Below are 13,484 nucleotides of genomic sequence, written 5' to 3' on the forward strand. Positions count from 1 at the left end.
CAAAGATGTGCAGGCTAGGTGGATTGGCAATGCTAAATTGCCTGTAGTGTTCAGGGATGTGTAGATTAGGTGGGTTATAAGGAGATGGAGCTGGGTGGGATGCTCTGAGGGTCAGTGTGGACTTGTTAGGCCAAAGGGCCTATTTCCACACTGTGGGGATTCTATGATGAAAAGTGGATTAAATAGTGGCAGTGATAAAATTAAAACTCTTTTATATCGACCTTATGTAAAGTATAACAGGACTTCAAAAATAGCACTGGATAAAGTTATTTGAAAAAGGTCCAGCCTTCTCACAAAACATTTTGCAGCAAGGTAAATGATGTTAATTTGATTAGTAAGAATGGGCTGAAATTTCATATGAAATTCGATGTCAGTATGTTTGTGCTAATATATGGAGTAAACAAAAAGCAGTAACATATTCTGTTTTAAAACATGCACAACATCACAGAGTGATCAGAGATTTGGTGTGATAGGTTCATGTGACATTTAAAACTCAATTTAAAAAAAACTTTCAATTTTAATCACAAGGTATAGTGTAAAAGTTAAAATATATCAATGTGCTTTATAAAACCTTAATAAAATCTCAAATTTCTGTGCACAGTATCAGGGATAATGCATGGAATTGTTTCATCCCATATTTTGGTCAAGAAACTATGATTTATAATCTGTCTGTATACAAGTCACATTGAAACTGAAAGCATCTAGATATTTTTAAACAACCTGTTCAGACATGTTATGACCTCCAGGGCAGGTGGAACTTAAAATGAAACTTCTGGTCTGATGGTAAGAACAATACTACCAGCCACAAGAACCCTAGTGAAAGCATGTATACTTTGTACTGCTTGCCCTTTTGCATGATTGTCACACTCAGTCGAGCATTGCTCATACGGTTGGCTTGACAAAAACTAATCAAAAGATTTAGTAGCACATGTTTCAACTAGTCTAGATGGCTTGAAGGGAATTGCACTCAGAGCAAGGATACTGTTGCTAACTGTCTGAACTACAATTGGCAGAAAGCGGAATTTGAACACCAGGGAAGAGAGAGGGAGAGCTCCAAGGTTCACAGATGCGATGCTGCATGGAGGTCAACAGAAAGGAGAAAGACCAGGCTCCACAGGATGGGAGACCCTCACAGAATGCTCTGCAAAGGGAATGGAAGCAGGGCCTGTCATTTGCTGGGGCTGAATTATGTGGGATGACTTGTATTCAGCACCCCTCCCCCCCAACACCATCACCACCAAAAGTGTCTGAGATATGTGGAGTTGTAGTATTTCCTGCCCTATTGCTGCCTTGCATCAATTTAAGACAGAGAACAGCACTAATTGCTTTATGGCGAGACTTCAGCTGTTACCTTAGGATGTCTAGCCTGAGACAGCAGCTGCCCAATTAGATCATAGAATCCCTATAGTGCGGAACCAGGCCACTCAGCCCAACAGGTCCACACCACCTTTCCAAAGAACATCCCACCCAGACCCATCCCTCTATCCTGCCCCTGTGACCCCATATTTCCCATGGCTAATCCACATAATTTACATACCCCTGGACACTATGGGCAATTTAGCATGGCCAAGCCACCTAACCTGCACATCCTTTGGACTGTGGGAAGAAACCAAAGCACCTGGCAGAAACCCAGGCAGACAAGGGAAGAACATGCAAACTCCACACAGTCACCGAGGGGTGCAACTGAACCCAGGTTCCTGGTGCTGTGAGGCAGCACTGCTAACCACTGAGCCACTATGCCTGACAGCTCTGTGGCTCCAGCAGCATCAGGTTTGAATCGTGGCCATTGGTAGAAATATAATTAACCCCCAATGCTGAGGAGTTCAGGTAAATCCAGCGATAGAGTCTTGGTGAGAAGAGAAGTTAAGGAGAAGTAGGAGCTGAGTTCAAGAGACCAGAGGAAAAGGGTTAAAAAAAGATGGATCTTATGAAGGGAGGGGGTACAACTGGGCCCAAAGGTTCTGTAAAGGAGCATTCATGTGCTCTTTCTTGAAGCCACCCTAAGTAGCTAGGGCTGTCAGACTCCCTTGTTATATGGATCTTCCCCATCATGGGAAAATACTGGCAGAGGAGGCTGGGGCATTTAAGTGGCCAATTAGAGGGCCTCAATAAGCCCAACAGTGGGCAGGCAGTCCAACGCCTCCCCCAAACCCAGATAAGTGTTGTGAATCTTTGACACTCTTCTGCAGAGAGAGTAGTGGAACTGAAGTCACTTAACACTTTTAAAGTAAATATAGGTAGATACTTGACGAATAAGAGAGTCAAAGTTTATTATGGGTAGGCAGAAATGTGGAATTTAGGTAACAATCAGATCAGCCATGATCTTATGAAATGATGAAAGCAGGTTAGAGAGGCCAAACGACTTACTCCTGCTCTTAATTCATATGCTTGTATGAATATGTTAACAAACCTTTTCCCATTAAATTTCTGCATGACTGGCATAAGACTTTAGGCCAATAGGTTTGTACTTATTATGCTTATCCTTCTTTATTTAAAGATGAGTTCAACGTCTGCAAGTCATGTCCTCCAGTATCACTCCCATACACAAGGAGCAGTGAAAATTTGTGGTTAGAGCTTCTGATATTTCCACCCTTACCTTCGTTTCTAGCATGGAGGTGGAGTCCAAAACCAGCACTTGAGTAATATTAGGGTGAATCCAAAGAGGTAGTTTAAGTATATTAAAGGGAAAAGAATAACTAGAAAGAGATTAGAACCCCTCAAGGACCAAAGTGGACATTTATGTGTGGAATTGTAGGAGATGGGTGAGATCCTCAAATGAATATTTCTCTTCTGTGTTTACCATGTAGAAAGATATGATGACTTGGGAACTTGGGGAAGTTAGTGGTGATATCTTGGGGACAGTCCATATCACAGTAGAGGAGTTGTTGGACGTATTAGAATGTATGAAGGTGGATAAATCTCCTGGTCCTGACTAGATATATCCAAGAACCCTGCAAAAGGCTAGAGAAGAAATTTCAGGGGCCCTGGCTGATATATTTGTATTATTGTTAACCACAGGTGAGATCCGGAAGACTGGAGGGTAACGAATATTGTGCCATTATTCAAGAAGGGCTGCAAAGAAAATCCTGGGAACAATAGACCAGTAAGCCTAACATCTGTGGTGGGTAAGTTACTTGAGAAGGTTCTGAGGGATAAGATATACATGCATTTAGAAAGACAGGGTTTAATTAGCAGTAGTCAGCATGGCTTTGTGCATGGGAGATGCCTCACAAATTTGTTAGAGTTCTTTGATGAAGTGACCAGGAAGGTTGATGACGGCAGGGCAATAGACATAGTCTATATGAATTTCAGTAAGGTCTTTGATAAAGTTCCACATGGTAAGCCCCTCCGGAAGGTTAGATCGCATGGAATCCGGGAAAAGCTGGCAAATTGGATACACAGTTGGCTTGTTGGTAGGAAGCAGAGGGTAATAGTCAGACTGGAAGCCTGTGACTAGTGATGTGCCTCAGGAATCAGTGCTGGGCCCATTGCTGTTTGGATGAGAATATACAAGGCATGATTAGTAATTTTGTGAATGACACAAAAATAGGCCGTATTGTGGACAGCAAGGAAGGTTATCAGAAATTGCTCAGTTGTGGAAGTGGGCCAAGAGATGGCAAATGGAGTTTAATATGGATAAGTGTAAGGTGTTGCATTTTGGAAGGTCAAATCAAGGTTGGATTTTCATGGTGTATGGTACGGCCTTAAGGACTGTAGTGGAACAGAGGGACCTTAGAGTTTAAGTGCATCATTCTCTGAAAGTGGAGTCATAGGGTAGACAGGGCAGTGAAGCCTTTTGGCATACTGGCCTTCATCAGTCAGGGCAGTGTGTATAGAAGTTGGGAAGTTATATTGCAGTTGCACAGGACGTTGGTGAAGCCGCACTTGGAATATTGTGTTCAGTTTTAGTCACCTTGCTTTAGGAAGGATATTATTATACTGGAAAGAGTGCAAAAGAAATTCACAAGTATGTTGCCAGGATTGAGTTATAGGAGAGGTTGGACAGGCTAGGACTTTTTCTTTAGATGTAGGAGACTGAAGGGAGATGCTGTGGAAGTGTATGAGACCATGGGAGGCATGGATAGGGTGAATGTACTCAGTCTTTTTCCCAGCGTTGGGGAATCGAGGACTAGAGAGTATCATTTTAAGGTAAGGGGGAAATAATAGATGGGAACCTGAGGGGCAATTTTTTTTACACAGAGGTATGTATATGGAATGAGCTGCCAGTGGAAGTAGTTGAGGCGGGTACATTAACAAAATTTAAAAGTCATTTAGACAAATACATGGATAGGAACAGTTTAGAAGGGGGCCAAGTGCAGAGAAATGGGGTTAGCGTGGATGGACATTTTGGTCGGCATGGACCAGTTTGGGCCTAAGGGCCTGTCTCTGTGCTGTATGACTGTATGACTGAATGTGATACAGCATTTGGTTGTCTTTATCTCAACTGCCATTGCAGCACAGGCAGTCGTCAGTCAATGTTTCAGTGCTGCGGTGGACAATCAGACAGAGATCAGGAGATCCATGTTTGCTGCTATGCATTCTTTGACTGATACCTTTGTAGCCACAGGTCTCAGTGACTTGTGTCAACAATATTGGTATTTCGTGGGGAAGGTTTACACTGGCTGTTTTCTGAATCTCACTGAATATCCTGAATGACAGAAGCAGTAAAGATTGAAGTAGTTCAAAAACATATCATAAATAAATATGAAGAAAATAGGACAATTTGTATAAATGAAGAAAATTTTACACTATAATGAATTAACTGATAAAAGAACACAGACATCTTTGCCCCAAGGTTCTGTTTCCGTGCTGTGTAACTGTATGACACTACATCACAGAGGAAATTGAATCATATTGGATTAATATCAGTTTGGCATTGCTGTTGTTTTAGGTTGATTTTCCTATTTCAATAAAAGGTATGGAGCTCTATGAAAATTGGACCTCTGCAGTTTTGAGCAACTGGTTAACCCGCATTGGAACCCATCAGATTGCTGACATGCTCATAAGTGAAGGTACGTTTACTGCATAATTCAACTTTTTTCTAGGGTAGTGCCCAACATTTTCCTGTGGCCATGCTATTTTATCAGTGGCAGGAATATGGCAAACCTAACATTCACTAGGAGTCCAGTAGAGCCACTTAAATATCTTCCCACATTTGCTGGCTATCTGCGAGTGGTAAGGAGCCTACTGTCATGCAAAAAGACAGTCCAGTGGAACTCTCAGGGTCAGAAATCGGACGACATCAGGTTATAGTCGTTAGGTTATAGTAGTTTGTGAACGCTGGTCTGTTTAAGGTTTGGCAGTTGTTTGAAGGCTAGAAGCGGAGGCTTAGGGATGATCTTGGCGAGATGCTCGTCAGCATCAATGACATGTTGAAGGCTGTGAAGAACATGGTGTAGCTTCTCTGCTCCGGAGATTCCCCGGAACCGAGATACTATGCCACGTTCTTCACAGCTTTCAACATGTCATTGAGGATGACAGGCATCTCGGCAAGATCATCCCTACACCTTCACTTTTTGCCTTCAATTAACCGCATCGTTCGCAGCAAACTACCTAGCTTTCAGGACAACATTGACCACAACAGCACACAACCCTGCCACGGCAACCTTTGCAAGACATGCCAGATCATCGATATGGGTACTACCATCACACATGGGAACACCACCCACCACGTACGTGGCAGATACTCATGTGACTTGGCCAATGCTGTCATCTCATATGCTGCAGGCAAGGATGCCTCAAGGTATGGTGTATTAGCGAGACCATGCAAATGCTATGACAATGGATGAATAGAAACCATGCAACAATTGCCAAACAGTAATGTTCCATCCCAGATGGGGAACACTTCAGTGGTCAAGGACATTTAGCCTCCAATCTTCGGGTAAGATCATTCAGTCTCCAATCTTCCTTCAAGGTGGCTTTCGAGATACACAACAATGCAGAATCGCCAAGCAGAAACTGATAGCCAGGTTTCATAGCCATGAAGACAACTTCAACCATGATCTTGGGTTCATGTCGCACTACATGTGAACCCACCACACTGTTATGTATCTGTAAAATCTTCCTTACTGTCCTTTTTAACACCATCACCTGGATAAATTGTTATGATCTCTCTACTTAATTAGTTTGTACAATTTTGGATTACTCATCACTTTGGTTAGACCCTCGGCATGCAACTCTTATACCTATTATATTATTTCAGTCATTTGGTTTGACTCCGGCACCACCTTTTTTTTATTCTTTGTAATTATCTTTCTACTTCATTTAATCATTTATAGGTTATCTCTTGACTTGTTATTCAGCTCTTGACACTTTACTCACACCGCTTGACACTCTTGATCACCTGCAGAGACCTATTATTTGGTCTGTTAAAAATCCACTCACATCATTTGTATGATCGTTTGATCTCTCCGCCTATAACTTCTGTGCCGGTGTGCTTCTCTGTCACTTCACCTGACGAAGCGGCAATGCTTTGAAAGCTTGTGATTCAAATAAACCTGTTGGACTATAACCTGGTGTCATCTGGTTTCTGACCTTGTCCACCCCAGCCCAACACTGGCATCTCTACATCAGTGAAACTCTGGCAACCTCCCAGTGGGTTCCAGTTGAATGGAGCCTTCATTTCAGGAGGCGCTTACTGCCCACATGGCAATGACACTGTTTCCCCTCAATGATCCCTCCTAAATGGTGCCTATATGCCCTGACACTCTAGCACTGACCACAATTCGCTGCTTAGCTGCTGGCCATCTGATTGGACCAGCAGCTCTTTGAACAGCAGATAGCCATCCTCAATATGGCAGTTAGTCTTGATGGCAGATACTCGGTTGGTTGTCACGATTAAATACACCCTCAAATCCCACCAACCACTGAGGTGGAGTCACATTACATCCTGCCATGTTTTGCTCCAGTGGCAGGACACCTACTGACTTCACAAAATTCCAGCCATTATCTGTTATTTCCTCCATGAATTCTGCCACTCTGTACCAATGTTTTTCTGATACCAGAACAGGCATTGTCTTAGGGGATGACAAGCAGTCGCAGAGACACCGTCACACCGAGATTTGATAATGTGTTCAACTTCCATTGGTAATCCTACTGTGCAGTTATAGATCAATACTTCCACCAACGTCCAGGAAAGCAAACTGTTGTTCAAATATGGCCGACACCCCTAACTATTTGTTGTCCCAGCATGTCCTAGGTGGAGGAACTAGTGGAGTTCACAACCTGAATGGCCCTGGTATCAGACGCTATTGCTGATGCCACGAGATTCTTGCAACAAGACCCTAACTCAATGTCAAATGAAACACACTCACACTATACAGTTTACTACAGTGTATCAATGTCATCCACAAGAAGTTGGAGGTGGTGTCCACCATCATCTCTGGCCTACAGTGAACTATCCAATACATTGAGAAATGGCAGGTGAACATATATATTTCCTTTGATGGCTAGGCTCCTAAAGTCCTTTAATTGAGTCAGAACACAAGTCTGTCTTCTAGTAAACTATTTCCTGAATGGTCCATTGTTTTGCATTTGTTCCTGCACTGAGTACATGAATCTGTGTAGATCCTTCTAACTATCTAAGCCGGGCATCAATCTTGGAAATGGTAACAGTAATTTGAAATAGTGGATCTTTGTAGCATACTCTTTCCTCTCTAGTTGCCTTACTTTGACAGCCTGATATGATCAGAAAGCCTTTTCCGGCAGTCCAACCACATCCTGGAACTGATTCTGGTGGCATTGGCTTGTTTAGCCACCTGTCTTCTGACTCATGTGAATTGACACATCTACCATCTACTCTTTGTTCCTGCTTTTAATAAATATTGGAAATTATTGTCACCTCTTCAATGGACGTTAAAAATCCCATGGCAATATTTTGAAGAAGAGTAAGAAAGCTACATCTAGCACTCTTTCCAATTTTTATCCCTCAAATAATTGCATAAGAAACAGCTTAGTGGTTATTATCACATTGCTTTTTGTAAGAAATCACTATGCAAATTGTTTGCAAATCCTACACTACAACAAGTGGCAATACTTAAAATTATTTTATTTGTGGCAAAGTGTTTTGTGATATTCTGCATTTGTTAAAGGCATTTCTTACATGCAAATCTTTCTTTTTAAATTTAGTATCCTATTCTTAGCTCATAATAATGGTTTTTTTTGTCTAATACTTTTAAATTTTAACAGATGAGGTGTAGGCAATATACCGGTAAGCAAGTGGCACCTGTGGAACTATTTACCGCCAGCACAATTTAGCACTTCTGGGACAGAGAGGAGTTAATTGTATAGAAATAAATATTATCTACCAAATATCATCTAAAGATTTACTGTGAAATTTAGCACACTTTCAGCTTATTGTATGGCATTGTAGTGGCTGTGACTGGTGTCCCTTTCCTACTAATTGTCAGTGGCAACATATTCTTGTTTATTTGTATTTTTGTAGAACCAGGGAGTTCAATCTTCACAACAACCTCATTGCTCATTCATAAAATAAGATGTATTGGAGCCAAAAGGAGATTGAAATAGCTCCATTAATAGCATCACCAAGTCACTCTTTATTTACACGTGGAGGGTCCTTGACACTGATCCAGCTTCCTCAGAGCCAGCTCTCAGAGTAAAGAGAACTTCTGACACTCCTGCTTGTATCTATCAGCCAGGGCTCACTGATTAGACGAGATTAACAGCCCCATTCAGACAACTCATATTCTATAATGTCCACCTGGCTGACCTCATCACAATCACTACAGAAATTAAAATGGAATACTGAGTCTTTCCATTGCCTTTCTAGGTAGCAGCAATTTTAGCATTGAAATAATTATTTCCAATGCAAATATCAGATGGACCATCTTAAAGTCATCAAAAATGTTTGGAAGTTATTTGATACTTAGTTCACTTAGATAAGCTTTTCACCAATTATGAAAGCAAAATTTGGAAGAGCGAATGGAGGATATTTCAGCTATTTCTTTTATGAGGAAACATACTCATATTATCCAACCTATGGTGAAGGGATTTAAGGAATATTAGATAGGCCTCTGAGACCAGTGTTTTTTTTTTATTCATTTGTGGGATGCAGGCATTGCTGGATGGCCAGCATTTATTGCCCATCCCTACTTGCCGTTGAGAAGGTGATGGTGAGCTGCCTTCTTGAAATACTACAGTTCACCTGCTGTGGGTTGACCCACAATGCCATTAGGGTGAGAATTCCAGGATTTTGACCCAATGATAGTGAAAGAAAAGTGATATATTTCCAAGTCAGGATGGTTAGTGGCTTGGAAAGGAATTCGAGGGTGGTGGTGTTCCCATATATCTGCCCTTGGTCTTCTTGATGGAAGTGGTCGTGGGTTTGTAAGGTTGTCTGAGGATCTTTGGTGAATTTCTGCAGTACATCTTGTAGAGAGTAGACACTGCTATTATTGAGCGTCAGTTGTGCAGGGAATGGATGCTTGTGTATGTGGTGCCAATCAAGCGGCCTGTTTTGTCCTGGATGGCGTCACATTTCTTGACTGTTGCTAGGGCTGTGCTCATCCAGGAAAGTGGGCATGTTCCCATCTCAGTACTGACTTATGCCTTGTAGGTGGTCGACAGTGTTTGGGGAGTTGGGGATTGTGTTACTCACTGCAGTATTCCTGGGCTCTGGCCTGCTCTTATAGCCATTGTGTTTATGTCATTAGTCCAGCTGAGTTTCTGGTCATTGATAAATCCCAGGATGTTGACAGTGGGTGATTCAGTGATGGTAACACTGTTGAATGCCAGTTTAACAGTTACTAAGACGTTTCGCCTGAACTTGTAACGAGACCCAAAGAAACTGAGTCTAGGATCACATATAATTCAGGTTTATTAAGCTCACATCTTCCTATTTATGCTCTCAATTTCACATTCAGATAACTCTCATCAGTTAAAAATTCATGTTGTGTACCTCAACCAATTTTAGTACCATCATCCAGTTCATCCAATGGTATACCGCAATCTGATGTTACCTCCGAGACAGAGCACAACAGGAAGACACAACAAGACCAGAATTACTTATCATCCTGAGATAACAAGGTATAGAGCTGGATGAACACAGCAGGCCAAGCAGCATCAGAGGAGCAGGAAAGTTGACGTTTCGGGCCTAGACCCTTCCTCAGAAAAAAGTTATCATCCTTATCACTTATTACCCTACCATATATCAAGGACATTTCAGAGATGACCACAAGACTACTCAGACGTCTAGGTGTCAGAATAGCTCACAAATCGACAACCACCCTACGACAGCTACTGACGAATGAAAAGGATCCCATACCCAAAACCGGCAAAACTGGGGTAATATACAAAATACCATGCAAGGACTGTGAAAAACACTACATAGGCCAAGCTGGAAGAAAATTGAACACCAACTAGCCACCAAGAGACATGATCAATTCTCACTTGTCTCACTACACACGGACAATGAGGGACATGAATTTGACTGGGACAACACATCGATAATCACACAAGCCAAACAGAGACATGCCAGGGAATTCCTGAAGGCCTGGTATTCCAACTGGAACTCCATCAACAAACACTTGAATTAGACCCTGTGTACAAACCACTGAGAAACAAAACCAGAAGTAATACCAACCACCCCAGCAAACTGAGGCATATAAATAACAAACGGGACAGAACACCAATGCTTCACCAAAGGCGCACTGATGATGTTACCTGGCAGGGTGGTGAAATGTTTGCAACCAAACCCACCAGCTCAGCGGGCATGTCTACAACCTCATCCAGAACCCGAGTAGCAACTTTGGTGGTGGCAGTGTTGGGTCCTCAGCATCAATGAGGGGGGTTGCTGCAGGGTGGAGGCGTTGTGGGTCCCATTGTTCCTCCTTGCTATGGCGACCTCAACAGTAGTTTTAGCAGCGGTGTCCCGCAAATCAGGAGACGTGAAAAGAACAAAAGTTGAGCTTTGTCTTAATTATTTCTTTTTTATATTTTCTGTAATTAAAATAGTACTGGAATACTGCAACTTAAATACTTTTCACTATTTTTCTAAATACAAGTAACAATAAATTAATATTCTATTCTATCAAGCCAGCTCCATTATTCACTTTGATTGTCCTTAACTCCACCTTTTTGGATGCTCCCACATAAACCTTAACTTCATTGTTGATCAAAAATCTGTCTAACTCAATCTTGAATATATTTAATGGCCCAGCTCCCACTACTGTCTGTGGAATACAGTTTCAAAGATTAACTCTGAGGAAAGAAATTTCTCCCCATCTCTGTCTTAGATGGGAGACTTCTTTTTCAAACTGTGCCCACTGCTCCTAGATTCCCCCAAAAGGAAAAGCATCATTACAGCATCTACCCCATAAATCCCCCTTGGAATCTTATGTGTTCTAAAAGATTACTTGTTATTCCTCTAAACTCTAGAAAATATAAGCTAATGTTCTTTACCTTTCCTCATCAGATAAATCCCTTATCCCAGGAATGAGTCAAGTGAACTTTCTCTGAACTGATTCGAACACATGTGGACTGTAATGCGCTCTCATCAATGCCCTGTACAATTGTAACAAGACTTCCCTACTTTTGTACTCAATTCCTTTTCCAATAAAAAATGAACAAATGATTTGTCTTCCTAATTACTGGCTGTACCTGAATACTGACCTCATCTAACTCATGTACAAGGACACCCAGATTCCCTCTGTACCGCAGCAGTCTGGAGTCATGCACTGTTGAAATAATATTCTGTTTTCCTCTTCTTCCTGCAAATGGTGCAGCTTCACATTTTCCCACATTATATTCCATCTGGCAATTTTTGCTCAATTACTTAATCTGACTATATCCCATTGCAATTTGTTTTGTAAACTCCTAACCATTTATTTTCCTATAATTTTTGTATTGTCAGCAAATTTGGCTACAGTACAGTCGGTCTCTTCAACCAAGTCATTGATATAGATTAAAACAATCTAGTTTAAGAGGCCCAGCGCTTATCATATTGGTACTCCACTCAAAGCAATTGGCCAAGTTGAAAATGATCCATTCATCCCAACTCCCTGTTTTCTGTTAGTTTGCCAATTCTCTATCCACACCAATATATCTTCTCGAAAAGTTTAAACCAAAATATCACCCTAAAATAAAGGTGTATTAGGGTAGATGGTGTTAGGAAAGCATCAAAGACCATTGGGTGTGGGTGATTAGATGGAGGTGCATGAAGTGGCATGGATGAGGCATGGAAGGCATGCAGGCTTCAGGAGGTGTGAGGGGTGAAGGATGGAGGGCCTTACTGTTTTCTTATAACTGGGACCAGGTCCCACAGCACTGAGGCAGACCTTGCAAACAGCCTGCCTTGGTGTCCATCAATCTCTGTTCCTGTCTCCAAACTCTTTGTCAGGTTGGCTGGTTTGACTGTAATCCACACCTGAAACTCCAACTCGCACCTACTTCCCTCACCCCATTCCCCTCTGCCCGAACAATGAAAATCTAGTCTTTGAATGTGCATTCTTCTGTAGTGGGCAGGGTGAGCTGGGAATTTTTCTGACTTCCACTGCCCAACTTGAGGATGAAAATACAGGCCATGACCTCTGCTTCTGTCCTAATATGCTGCCTGACCTATTGAATTTTCCAGCAATTTGTGATTTTACTTAAGTACTTTTGAACTGTAGTAACTGTCATAATGTAGACACATGTAAGTTATTATGCCAAGAATCCTTTGTATTAATCAATTAAACAAGAAGGCAACATGTTGGCTCAGTGGTTAGCACTGCTGCCTCACAGCACCAGGGACCCAGGATCAATTCCAGCCTCTGTGTGGAGTTTGCACATTCTCCCCGTGTCTGCGTGGGATTCCTCTGGGTGTGTTGGTTTTCTTCCATAGTCCAAAGATGTGCAGATTAGTTAAATTGACCATGATAAATTCCCATAAGGAATGTGCAGCCAGGATAGTGGGGTAGGTCGGGGTGTATGCTCTTTGCAGGGTCAGTGTAGACTCGATGGGCCAAATGGCCTGTTTCCACACTGTAGGGATTCTATGATTCTATGAAGTTATTGTATGAATTTTGAATTGATTTTGTTTGTTTTGTTTTTCCCCTAGATAAGAGTTGTTTTTTTGTCAATGTATGCATTTCTATTTTTTTTCAGGCTTCCACATGTATGTATCAGCCAGGCAGAAAGGCCAGCAATTCAATCCTTTGCTGACATGACGCCAAAACTCAAACAGACAGTCAGTCAATTTTCCCAGTCTTCTCACCTTGGCATCTCCTTGAAGACATGCAATGAATGTGCATCAGTAATTCAGCACATGGTTGTGACCCTTCTTCATGAGACACAGTCTGCTAATGCTCTAATATACTGCAAAACTGCGGAGCAAATTATTTAAAAAATCCTACAAGGCTCATTTCCACTGGTCCTGAGACAAATTCAATACCCTCACCAAGGGCAGGGAATGGCATTTATTAGATACTATTAATACAACTTGAGCTCCAATCCAAACTACATTGATTAAAAGAGATAACAAGGTGTAG

General features: G+C 41.8%; 1 long non-coding RNA gene across 1 annotated transcript; it reads left to right on the plus strand.

Annotated features, from left to right (window-relative positions):
- The first annotated feature begins 3,074 nt into the window (after positions 1 to 3,074).
- On the plus strand, positions 3,075 to 11,590 carry LOC125483352. The gene is made up of 3 exons (XR_007262313.1): positions 3,075 to 3,125; positions 4,892 to 5,012; positions 11,432 to 11,590. It is a non-coding gene; the product is annotated as an uncharacterized LOC125483352 (long non-coding RNA).
- The last annotated feature ends 1,894 nt before the right edge of the window (positions 11,591 to 13,484 follow it).

The sequence above is a fragment of the Rhincodon typus genome, chromosome 6 (assembly GCF_021869965.1).
Source record: "Rhincodon typus isolate 14 chromosome 6, sRhiTyp1.1, whole genome shotgun sequence".
Classification (NCBI taxonomy): Eukaryota; Metazoa; Chordata; class Chondrichthyes; order Orectolobiformes; family Rhincodontidae; genus Rhincodon; species Rhincodon typus.